Below are 12,049 nucleotides of genomic sequence, written 5' to 3' on the forward strand. Positions count from 1 at the left end.
AAAAACTTCTGTTGTTCTGTCAACATTCTCTGATACTATATTTAGATAAAGGTGCAATACCTTTCTACTTTCTAGCAAAAACAATGAAATAGCCTTCTGAAAATGGTAAACACATGCCAGGATTCTTCAAGCCAACACATTGTGACATTGTGAGTGCCCTTGGTGTTCAGGATCTCTGTTGTAGTCCTCACTTCCATAATGCTTGCTCTTCAATGTGGGTGATAGAGAATATTAATACACACACACACACACACACACACACACACACACACACACACGCAGATATACATCCAAATGGCTGTGGAGAAAGTATGGTGGCATCTATTGGTATGAGAAGGGACTATGTGTTTTCAAAGTGACTGTTCATCTCAGTATTAAATGAAGATGGAGGGCCATGGGGAGGTATGAGGAAAATAGTGGGGGTCGGGAGGAGGACTAACCAATGCAAAACCTACACTGAGGTGGCAGACATGGTCTGTCTAAGGAACGGTACATGGCTATAGCTGCTGGATATGGGTGACTATGGAAAGAAAGGAGCAATATGGAGCTGAGACCAAGGCATCTTGTCACACACTCTTCATATTTCTGGTTGGTCGCACAATAATAAGGAATCCTCAAGGAATTTCAACAAGGGCTAAAGGGCAAAGAATACCCCTGGCTTCTGTGTAGCATACAGAGTGCAGAGGTGGTCCATTGTAGAGTGCAGCTGGGTTGTGTTTTGGACTACAGTATTATTGATGCTGATGGGGAAGGAGAGTCAGATATAGACAGAACAGACACAACTTCTAAAGGAACAGATTAAGAGGTGAGTGAAGGGAAAAAAAGAATCTTTTCTTTTAAAGTAAATTAAAATGAAATCGAGATACTGCTCATGGATAGTATTGAGAAAACTCACAATGACAAACTTTGTTAAGAATTTGAAATAATCTCATATACAGGTTCCTATTGCTGCTAGGAATGGAAATTGTCACTGTCACTGTAGAAAATGCTTTGACCTTGTCTCCTAACATTCGTTTTTTGTACTTGATGACTCAGCAAATTCTCTATCACTATTAATATTCACTATTAACTGAGCAGAAATATGCAAACAAATGCATGGCAACATAAAAACATACCTAGTAGTAATAATTATAATACTTCTGTAGTTAAAAGACACTTTAATAAGTATTGAATGCATAAATAATTGAGGCTAATTCTTACAATACATCAATTTAGGGTAGTAAAAATGAATAGGATATGTATGATTACATGCAATTATAACTCAAGAAAATATTTTTGAATGATGGAGCTCAAATATACATACCTGCATACACAAACATGTATGTACATATACATATGAATATAATTATAAAAAGCTGAAAATACTTCTTCAGAATAATGGTTCTATTAATAAAAGGGGCCATAATATCAGGTGAGGTAAGAGCAGAGTTTCTTTGGTATTGTTCAAGTTCTTTCTATCTTGGTAGTAGTTGCTTACAGTTGCATGTCTTTTTGTATAATATTCTAGACTGTATATGTGTATTATGCATATATTAATAATATATATTTATAATATATATTATAATACTCAAAAATATTAGGAAAACCCAGAGGGTGAGAAGGGAGAAAGAAGAGAGAGATACTGTCACAGCATCTAAGGAAGACTTTGTGTTTGTTTCTTTGTGGGTTTTGTTTGCTTGTTTTGCAAAAAGCAAGAAAGTAACATGATGCTAGTGAAAAGTGATATGGGTCCACTTTTCTCTTAGTAAAGATGAAAATTTTTATAGTCTGTATATTTATATGTTGACAAAATGATCTTGTCTGTTTTTTTCTAAATGAGTGATGAAAGGAAGGAGGGAAGAAGGAAAAGGGGGAGGGAGGGAGGGAGAGAGAGAGAGAGAGAGAGAGAGAGAGAGAGAGAGAGAGAATTATTAAATAAAATATGAACAGAGTAGTTGGAATCCAGTGAGGAGGAGGAAGCGTAGATCTTGGGTCTCAGCCCATATGCTTGGTCCACTCAGCAGAAGTGGGAGGTAGATAAAATAGTGGGAAAGAAGGAGTTTGACTTTTATTACCTATGCTTTGTCACCAGAGTGAGGGCTGAGTCTACTTGTTTATAGTGATGAAAGTTGGTCACTAGGAGTGTGAGGTCACAGAAAGTAGGAAACAGTCATCATGGAAGCAGGACATGAATTTCAACAGGAGTTAAGGTAGGGTGGCTAGATAATGCTGAGTTGTCACTTGAGATCTCTAGATGTATTCTTAAGGAGAGACATAAGTGTCCACTCAGCCACTGGCAGGTTGTACCTCATGCTTCCTTACAATCCTTGTCAGGTAAATTTTCCCTCTGAAATTGCACTGATGGACTTGGTTGTGGTGCCTCTAAGCTGGGAGAAGGCACGCAGACAGAATGAGACCGATGGAGGCTCTGTGGACTATATTTTCTGGACTCCTGGACAGGGTGTCTGTCGGGTTCTGATAATAGAACCTTGTGGGTGGGTAGAACCCACCTTGTGGGTGGGTAGAAGGTGGGTGGTGAGCAGCTCTTTATTCTGGTTGCCAACTCAAACTAGAATCCTGTGATCAAGACCTTCAAAGTTCTAGCCTCTAAGCTTTAGCTCTTTTCACCCTGGCTACCAGTCACCCCACAGCTTTAGAAAGCAGTTACATCTGGGCAGCAAGAATATAACAGGTGCATGTTCAGATTGTGAAAGATTCCTTTGTGTTTAACATAAATAGATGTGTTATGTCACCAGATCCTCCTCTTGCAACAACAAGTAGCTGGATGTCAAGTTATCACAAGCTTTCCTTTCTTTTTCTTCTTATGGCATAAGATGGAACTAGTTGGAGCATCTGTACCTCCTATCTGTTTTCTTTATGGTACTTGCTTTAATATGGCTATGCATCTAAGTTGCCCTAGTGATTACACCCAACACTCTGACATGTCAGAGTCAACATGCTGCTCTATTCAAAAATTACAAATAAAACCAATTGCAATCTGAAAAAGCAGACTTGCTGTAGTTCTTTCTTTTCAGAAATGCCTGTTTCTGCACTGTCTGGCTTGCTTCATGGAAGTCCCAGCTGTGTTGAAGCCTGGTCTTCTTGGTCATCCAGATCTTGCCTATGTGTGCCTTTCTTTATTAATCTGAGAACCATCTTGGCCCCAGCCCTGCAGCAGAACATCTGCCTCTAAGCATTCATATTTTGTGTCATGAGCAGCTATTTCTCATCTTTCTTCCTTCTAGCACCTGTATATATGATTACCTGATTTAATGTCTTCATTTTGAAATATCTGACATGCTCCTCTTTTCCAGGAGGGGAAAGTCCTCTAATTAACACATCACAGCAAAAGGAAAAGCCCAGCACCAAGCTGTCTTAGATACTAGAGTGAGTGCTAGAGTGGTCGGGGCTGACTGCAGCTCTGCAGACTGCTCTTTTTAAGTGCTGTGCAGGGAAAGGCAGGCAGGACACAGCATGCAGATGTGGGGCAGAGTCAGGGCACAGTGTTTCTTATCTACTGCAGGTTAGAGAAGACTCCTCCAGCCAGGGGTCTAAAATAAGGAAATCCCTACTCTATCTTGGTCCTACCCAACCTTCCTAAAGCTGTCAAAATTCTGTTTGCTCTCTCATATTTCATTCAGTTTATTGTTTTTAATTAAGCTCATTTAACCAAACTGCACAACATGAACTTAAGTTTAAAATAAAAAGAACATTAAAATAAACAGTTTCAGGAGCCAGAGTTGGCTCTTGTTGAGTGTTCAGCTTAACCTAAGGAGAGCTCTTCTGGTGGACTAGAGGTGACACGTTTAGCACTCTGAGTACTACCAGTGTGAGGTGGAACATTACAGGTAGAAAAACCCATTGCAAATTTTTATTGTCTCAGTTAAAATTACTAAACTTCAGTTCCATGGAGATTGTGAACCTGTGGTTGATTATGGTACATAAAGGAGATTTGATCAAACATACATATATGTTTGATCCATATATACAGTGGTGGCGCACGCCATTAATCCCAGGACTTGGGAGGCAGAGGCAGGTGGATTTCTGAGTTTGGGGCCAGCCTAGTCTACAGAGTGAGTTCCAGGACAGCCAGGGCTACACAGAGAAACCCTGTCTCGGGAGAAAAAAAAAAAGAGAGAAAGGAATCAGTGATGGAGAGAATATAATGGGGTAACTAAAATGATTATAATTTGATTGAAACATTATATACATCTATGAAAATGTAGTTACAAAATGTATTATTATGTATAATTAATGCATGCTAATAAAACACCAAGTTTTACACACACATACACACACACACACACACACACATATGCATGCACACACACACAAAATGTGTTTCTAAGTATGCTTTGTTATGTCGTTTGTAATGCTACATCATAAAATTTTATCACAACATGAAGTTCTTGGGCAGATTTTGCATAGTGCTTCACACACCATTACACACATAATAGACATTCAATAAATATGTTAATGAATTAACTAAAATAGAAACTGCAAAGCAGATATGTCTAAAGGGAGTTGTGAAGCAGTATGTGCCCAGCCTGGTTCTCTGTCCTCATCTTTGTTTCTTCTGCAAAAATACAGACAGGAAATCTGGCAGCCTCAGAAGACAGTGATGAGAGCTGGCAAAGGAGAGGGGGTTCTTCTCTGAGGAGGTCATAGGAAGGTGGCTAGCTCTGTCTCCACCAGCTTTAATAGAGTGTAGATCAACTCAAAAGTCTTAGATTTAGGTATTGATGTTCTTCAGCTCTGACAAAGGAGGTGGCTTTCCCAAAGTGGAGATTTCTTAGCTAGTTACTGGTAATTCTATTTTTCTAGATGTTTGAGGAAAGCCCTTAGTTGCTGATTCCCCAGTAGTCTCACATGATCTGAGACAGGAATAAAAATATTCTTTAAAAGAACTTTCTGGTCCTAGGTCTTCCACTTTGATATAGGGTACAGGGGTGGCCTCAAATTTGCTATTATAATGATGACTTCAAACTTTTGAATCTCCTTTCTCTACCTCCCAAGAAAGTAAGCCTGGTTTTATTCATTGTCAGGGATGGAATCCAGGGCTTCAATATGCTAGGCAAGTACTCTATCGACTAAGATACAACACAGCCCCTCCTCGTGTCTTGTCACAAAGTACCTAGGAGAAATTGCAGGTGAAAAAGGGTGCAGACAATTCCAAATGCACACAAGGACATTTGGAATATGAACATTTGGAATGTGAGTAAAAGTTGGTATTAGTTACTGGCTTTTGTTTAGCAAAGCTTCCCTGGGCATGTGTATTGGGAACAGCACTTGTCCATGAATTGGCTTCATCACTAACAAAGCATCAGGTTATAAACAGTAAGATTTCCTTTAACTTTCAACCTTGAGAACTTTGGTCCAATTACTGGTTGAGGTGGTTTGGGTGTGCTGAGAAAGTTCCTGGAAGCAGTAACACGTGGTGGAAGATGGCTGCTCTTGTCACATCATCTGGGGACAGAGTGACAGGAAGGGCTAGAGGCTCAATACCCCTTTCAAAGGAACAACATTCATGTCTAAGCTGCTTCTGCTAAGTCCCCTTTCAAAGATTCTGCCATCTTTCAGCAACACCGTGAACCTTTGGGAGACATTTTATATCCAAAACACAGAAGTCAGTAACTCAATTGGCACATCACAACTAAATACACTTAAAAGATAGAATGTGATCTTTCCAACCATGGCAAGCAAAAGGGGAAGTTGAAAATAAACAATTAAAAATATCTTGAAAACATGGGAATATCTGGGTTGGTAGACTGGCACTGGTCCAACCTAGTAAATCCTGGTTTCGTTTTCATAACCTTTATAGTTCCTATGAGGAACATGGCTTTTGAATGAAGCTTCAGTATGTAGCCAGGTGTGTACCTGGCTATCAAAGCCAAGTGCTGCACTGTATTCATGATTGTCTGTGTCATAGGAATAGTCATGGTGAACATTACATACTATACTGTGGTCTCACACAGTAGTCCTTGAGCTGCTTTATGGAGTGCATCTTTGGAAACAGGGATTCTGACACTGAGCAATGTTCTTCTGCCGAGGAAGGTCTGTAGACAACAGTCTGTTTTGAGTCAATGTCTTTATTGCTGTTCTGTAAGACTAGTTCTAAACAAACTAAATTGAGTTCATGGCCCCTTTGTGTACTCAAAAGATTGGATCCGGGACTTCCTTTATAGGTCAAATCTGTAATTTTACATCTAAAAAAAAATGGAGTATTTGTCTTTCTATGTACATCAAATCATTTGTGTGTTGCTTATGATACCTCATACAATGAACATGCTCTACAAATTAATTTTCTTAGAACATGATAAGAAATAAATAGTAGATAAGCCCTGACCAAATACACTTAAGGCCCAAGACCTTTTCTTGCATGTTTTGTTAGTAGAATCTACAGATGTGAATCCATGTGTATGAGGTCTTGCTACAACCAGTAAATCACTACTGCAAAGCTAGAAGTGACACATCAGAGAACCTCTACTCTGCCTGGCCTATTAATGATTCCTGGACCACTAACCTTTGACCTTTGTTTTCACTATTAAGATGAAACCAAAGTTCCTGAGTTCTTGGTCACATGTGCCAAGTCCTAATTTCCCTTGTATCTTTAGGACTTCCAATTCATTGTCTCTTGATATGTCAGAATGAATATTTAAATCCTGGCTGTTCTGGGAGACCCCTGTTTTCATCCTCACCAACTTTCCCTTTAGTCAAGTTCAGGTACTCTCTGGTCTAAGGCTGTCTTCTTCTCCTCCAGGCCTGACAAGTGGTCCTCACTCTTTCTTCACAAAATGTCTTGTGCTTTCTTTTCAATATAGACCCATCAATTTTCATCTAAAATTTGAATTATTCTCTCTACTTCCAGACGCTGTTATTTTCTTGTTTTTAAAACATCAGACCCCACCTAAGAGCCACTCACTCAGAACTTTTATTTTTGCAAATGTGTTGATTAGAAGGATGATATGCATATTGCAGCCCAGGAAGCTCTGCATTATGTGCAAATTGTCTCTGCTAAGTGCTTTACCCTCACCATCTCACTTAATTTCCACAGTCTCATGAATTAGGTACCACCTTTATCCTTCAGTACATGCAGGGAAATAGAGGCTTCTCCATGATGAGAGAGCTGCCTAAGGATCTTGGCCAATGTTCAGGACACTATGAGGAAACATAAACTGGGCCACAGAAACTGGAATGGGCAGCAGTCCCAGCTGAGGAGACTGTGCTGAGTTCTAGTGTATAAGCATCAGTGTACCAGGCTAAGGTATAGGACAAGTTAATTAATGTCTGAAGAGAGGCTAATGTCTGTCCATAGGCTCCGAGGAAAGAAGAAAATTAAGACATTCTCAGCACAGAGAAGAAGAGAAGGCAATGATTACTGAAGAAAATCTAGTGAAACAACAATCATGAAACTTGCTCAAGAATTGAGCTTTCAAGGAGTGCCAACAGAAGTACAGTGTATGTTTGTAGGTCTGGCAGTTTCTAAGGATCTCTGTGATAACCACAGGGAAAATGGAAAAAGAGGAGAAGGGTGGATGAGAAGTGTTAGGTTGGTTATTAGGCATATGTCAGGGTGGAACTGGTTTGCCAAAGGAAACCAGCATGAGAGCATACACTCTACCTCTTCTTGTCAGTCCCCATTCTCTCTTGTCACCCTACTTGCCTGAGCTGTTCTTTCCCTCTCTTCTTGAGATATGAGATTGATATGGGGATGCTCTGACAGCAGGAAGCGCAGGGTACACTGACCACCTTGTTTTTCATAGCTGGACCTCCTTGTGTGCTTCTTAACACAAAGCAGAGTAGAGCCCAGGTTGCTCCACCTCCAGAGAGGAACAGCTAAGTAGCACATGTTAACTGGACTCAGAGGACAGCGTGGATGAAAAGCACTGGCTGATGAGGTTTGAGACGCAGCTCTGCCCTCATTCATAGTCTCAGAAGAGCAGTCAGGCTGTCTTCCTGGATCAGGAGAAACTGAAGGACGATTGTATCCACCAGCTCTCCCCTAAGCCTGTCAGCCTCCAACACAATGAGGCAGCCCTGACTCAATGACCCCATAAGTGAGGAGAAAGAGAGAGAGAGAAAGGATTTCACAGTTAACAGAATTTCAGGCAAAACTCACTTTCACAAGGAGAACTCCATTTCTAACCTTTGTTTTTAAAATGTCATTCTTCTTGTTTCATTTTCTTTTTGTTTCTAAGCATGTCCTTCAGAGGGTAGTCGGTTGAAATTGAGGCAGAAAAGCAATTTTACTTTTACGCTATAATAGTAATTTTAATCATAGTCTTGTGAAGTGGCTCCCAGACTTAGGGTGAGTCTCAGCCTGCTAAATAACAATGTCACAAGATTTTAATTGAGGGATATTTGAAAATACCTCATGGGTTTTTTCATGTTATATGCACTTATGGAGGACCCTGCTTTTACATTCAAAGCTCAAGAATTTCATCACTAAAGATGCATGAATACATGTCAAACTAAGCACTTTTATTGAATCTACTTTATTCTTTTCCTCCAGAGGAAAAATGCTCTATCCTTATAACCCACATCAATTTCATTCATAAGTTGGCTCCTTGTAAGTGATGATCTGTGGGCAGAAGTGCCTCCTGATAATAGATTTCATCGTACAGCGAGGAGCCAGTGAGTAGTGCCTGAGCTGGTCTCTGGCCACTGGAAGCATCATGGTAAATACTCATTTGCTTTGTGAGTTTCCATTCCTTTGTCTTGTAACAACATCCTAGCTCCTTCCTTTGTTAAAAATCAGCAATCATAAAGTCAGCCTCATGAGTTTTCTTGTAATTCAATGACTTGCCTGATTCTACTAATAATTTTTGGTCACTGTGCCCACTGATCAACTGAGAATATGGTACAGGTCCTGGTGATCCTGAAGTACTCTGAAACTTGATAGTATGCTTTCTTTGGCCAACATTGAGGTGCTACTTGTAAGCCCAGTGTATGTCTGACATAAATGTAAAGGTCTTGGTAGATACAGGGGGGCAGAAATTGTTAGTATTCTCTCTAAACTCCACCTTCAGTTGCCTGGCAACAGCCAGGTATGCTCCTCCCCACAGTTACCTGGCAATAGCCAGGTAGGCCTGGCCCACTATAGAAGGGGCTGCTTGCCCCCTCCTCTCTCTCTTGATCTTTTGCTCTCTCTTGCCTCTTGCTGCTCCCTGTCACCTCACCCCTTCTCCCCTCCCTCAACTCTCCATGTGCTCATGGCTGGCCTTTCCTCCTCCTCCTCCTCCTCCTCCTCCTCCTCCTCCTCCTCCTCCTCCTCCTCCTCCTCCTCCTTCTTCTCCTCTTCTCTTCTCTTCTCTTCTCTTCTCTTCTCTTCTCTTCTCTTCTCTTCTCTTCTCTTCTCTCTCTCTCTCTCTCTCTCTCTCTCTCTCTCTCTCTCTCTCTCTCTCCCTCTCTCTCTCTCTCTTCTCTCTGCCTCTACTACCCTCTTGGCTTTCCTCCTCATGCCTTGAATAAACTCTATTCTATACTATACCGGTATGTGACTGGTCCCTCAGGGGGAAGAGATACCTCTGCATGGGTCCGCTGAGACATCCCCTTCCCCCATACCTCTCTGCACACTCACAGAACATACTCTGTCTCTTTATATTTTCATAAGCACATCAGAAACTGTGTCGATGAAGAGGCTCAATTCAAAGAAACCTAAACTTTGCTTTGGATAAACAATCAGAGAAAGACTAAGCATAGGGTAGTAGAAACTTGTAACGCCAGTACTTTAGAGAATCATGGGTTGAAGGTCCTTTGGGCCTGGAGCATGAGACCCTGACTGAAGAATACCAAAACCAAACCAATCAGTGTGCTAAGGATTGCCTTTTCCTTCCTGTGTGTATGTGAGTGATCATGTGTATTGTATGTGTTGTGTTTTGTGTGTGTGTGTGTGTGTTTGACATTATATATAATGTTCTCAAACAAAAGGTGATGTTTTCTTGGTCTCACTTGCCTTTCCTTCTCTGTACACTGGGTACATTGGGGTCACAATAGGATGCAACCCTTGATCATCGATCTTCTGAGTGTTCCTGGTGGTTGATTTCGATCACACCTGAATCTCAGAACTCAGGAGGCAGGAACAAGAAGAAAACTACTTGTTTAGCTATACTAAAGAGGTACTAGGTTGCTCTGAAGATGCGCACAGCATTCTTGGAAGGTATTTTAGTTTGGATTGGCTTTGTTTTTGTTTATATCTGTACTCACAAAATAGTAAGCATTTACCTGAAGTTATCTACTTTAGACATTCATTTACTAGAGGAGATGCTAGAGCTCTTGGAGACTTGAAGTCTGTCTAGGATTTTTGTTTATTTAAGATTTGTTTTATGCTCTTCCGAGATAAGGATTCATATATCCCAGACTGTCTCAAACTCACCATGTAGCTGAAGTTGGCTTTGAACTCCTAACCCTCTTACTTTTATCTCCAAACTATTGGGATTAAGTAACCATACCAAGCTCAGGATTGTTTAAAACACCAGGTAACTTGTGCAGTGTTATACTGTGAGAAACTCTGCATGCTGGGTCACTGTCTATACCCATCATGTTTACTGACCAGCCACCCACAGATAGTTTATATGGCATTCCTTTCTTCTTTGGGCTTTTATTCTGCTGTTTCTGTATGAAGGGCCACCTTCTCTTTGTTCCAGCATGTTTTCTGACACTTGAGAATCATACCTATGGATGTTTTTGTTCCTCTCTTTTGTTTAATTATTTTTAATAGGATATATTTTGATCATACTCTTTCCTCTCTCTCATTTCTCTTGGATCTTTTCCATATTTATATCCACCTCAGTTCATTGTCTCTCTCTTTTTCCCTCTCTCTCCCTCCCTCTCCCTCTCTCTCCCCCTTCTCTCTTTCTCTCTCAAAAAATAACAAGAAAGATGAAAATCAAAACCAACAAAACCAGGAAAGGTTTTGGCATGGAGAAGGGAAAGTGGATACAATATTCTGCTCCTTACCAAGAAGCTATTTTCAATTGATACCTTCTAGAAAGTGGAAACCAGTCTTCTCCAGTGGAATAGCACTGGGTGCATCTACTGCCCCCATGTATCCAGGGCAGATCCCATGCTTCAAGAGAAAGTGGCCACCAGAAAATTGATGCCATGTTTTCTGTGTACTTCTGTAAAGCTTCTGGAAAAAAAATGCTTTTTCATCAGTGTAACCTTGGGGCTGGGCCTGGCATCCCCTAACTAATGGGTCACTTGATACTAGGGCTCTGTGAGCTGAATGAAATTCTCTGAAGCAGCCATATTCTTTAAGGATATGCAACCAGTTCATGACTGAGCAGAACTGTGACTGAGAAAAGGGAGAAAATTTAACCTAGGCTGTCCTCAGTAGCATATGTCATGCTTCTGTAGCAGACATGGTACCTCTTAGCTTTGGGAAAGTTTCCTAAGCTTGCACCAACCATGCAACTGAGCATATGACAAGGACACAATTCAAATACCCTGCCTGTCTATAGCTCACTTGTCTGGTGACCTCAGGATGTGCTTCGTATATACTAGCTCATGTATTTTCTTTTCTATGACTGTAACAGTTCCTATGAAGCTGGGCATGACATCACATGTCTGTAGTTCCACATCTGGTTGTGGCAGCAGGAAGATAAAGAATGCAAGTCCAGCCTCTGCTACACAACAAATTTGAGGACAGTCTGTGCTACATTTGTTTCTGTCTTAGAGAAAAAAATCAATTAACAACTATAAGTAAATAAAAATACAGTGAACTTTCCAAAGATGTATCATGCATTTATGAGTCTCTGTTTCCAAGTCATAATCATTTACAGTTGGCTCAGAATAAACCGATAAAGCCCAGTTGGTATTCTCTTCTCTACAGCACCTCTCTATTTCTTTTCATGTCATATTTACCCTGGCCTCTATCTTGAAATGAAAGTACCTAGCCCAATTTAACATACTCTTTCTGTAACAGTTACAGAGACACTGGAAATTCCAAACACCATTCAGATCAAGTCTCTATCTGGAACAAACAGAGCGTGGTAATGGCATGTATCAGTCAGGAGAACTCAGACAGCTCTGCTGAGGAGGAAATAGCATTCACATTGTGCTATTCATG

General features: G+C 40.6%; 1 protein-coding gene across 2 annotated transcripts in view; it reads right to left on the bottom strand.

The window, feature by feature from the left end:
* The window catches only part of Xkr4 (XK related 4), a 374,383-nt gene that overhangs the window by 137,805 nt on the left and 224,529 nt on the right, over positions 1-12,049 (bottom strand). The window lies entirely within an intron of this gene.

Source organism: Arvicanthis niloticus, chromosome 25 (genome assembly GCF_011762505.2).
Source record: "Arvicanthis niloticus isolate mArvNil1 chromosome 25, mArvNil1.pat.X, whole genome shotgun sequence".
NCBI classification, from domain to species: domain Eukaryota; kingdom Metazoa; phylum Chordata; class Mammalia; order Rodentia; family Muridae; genus Arvicanthis; species Arvicanthis niloticus.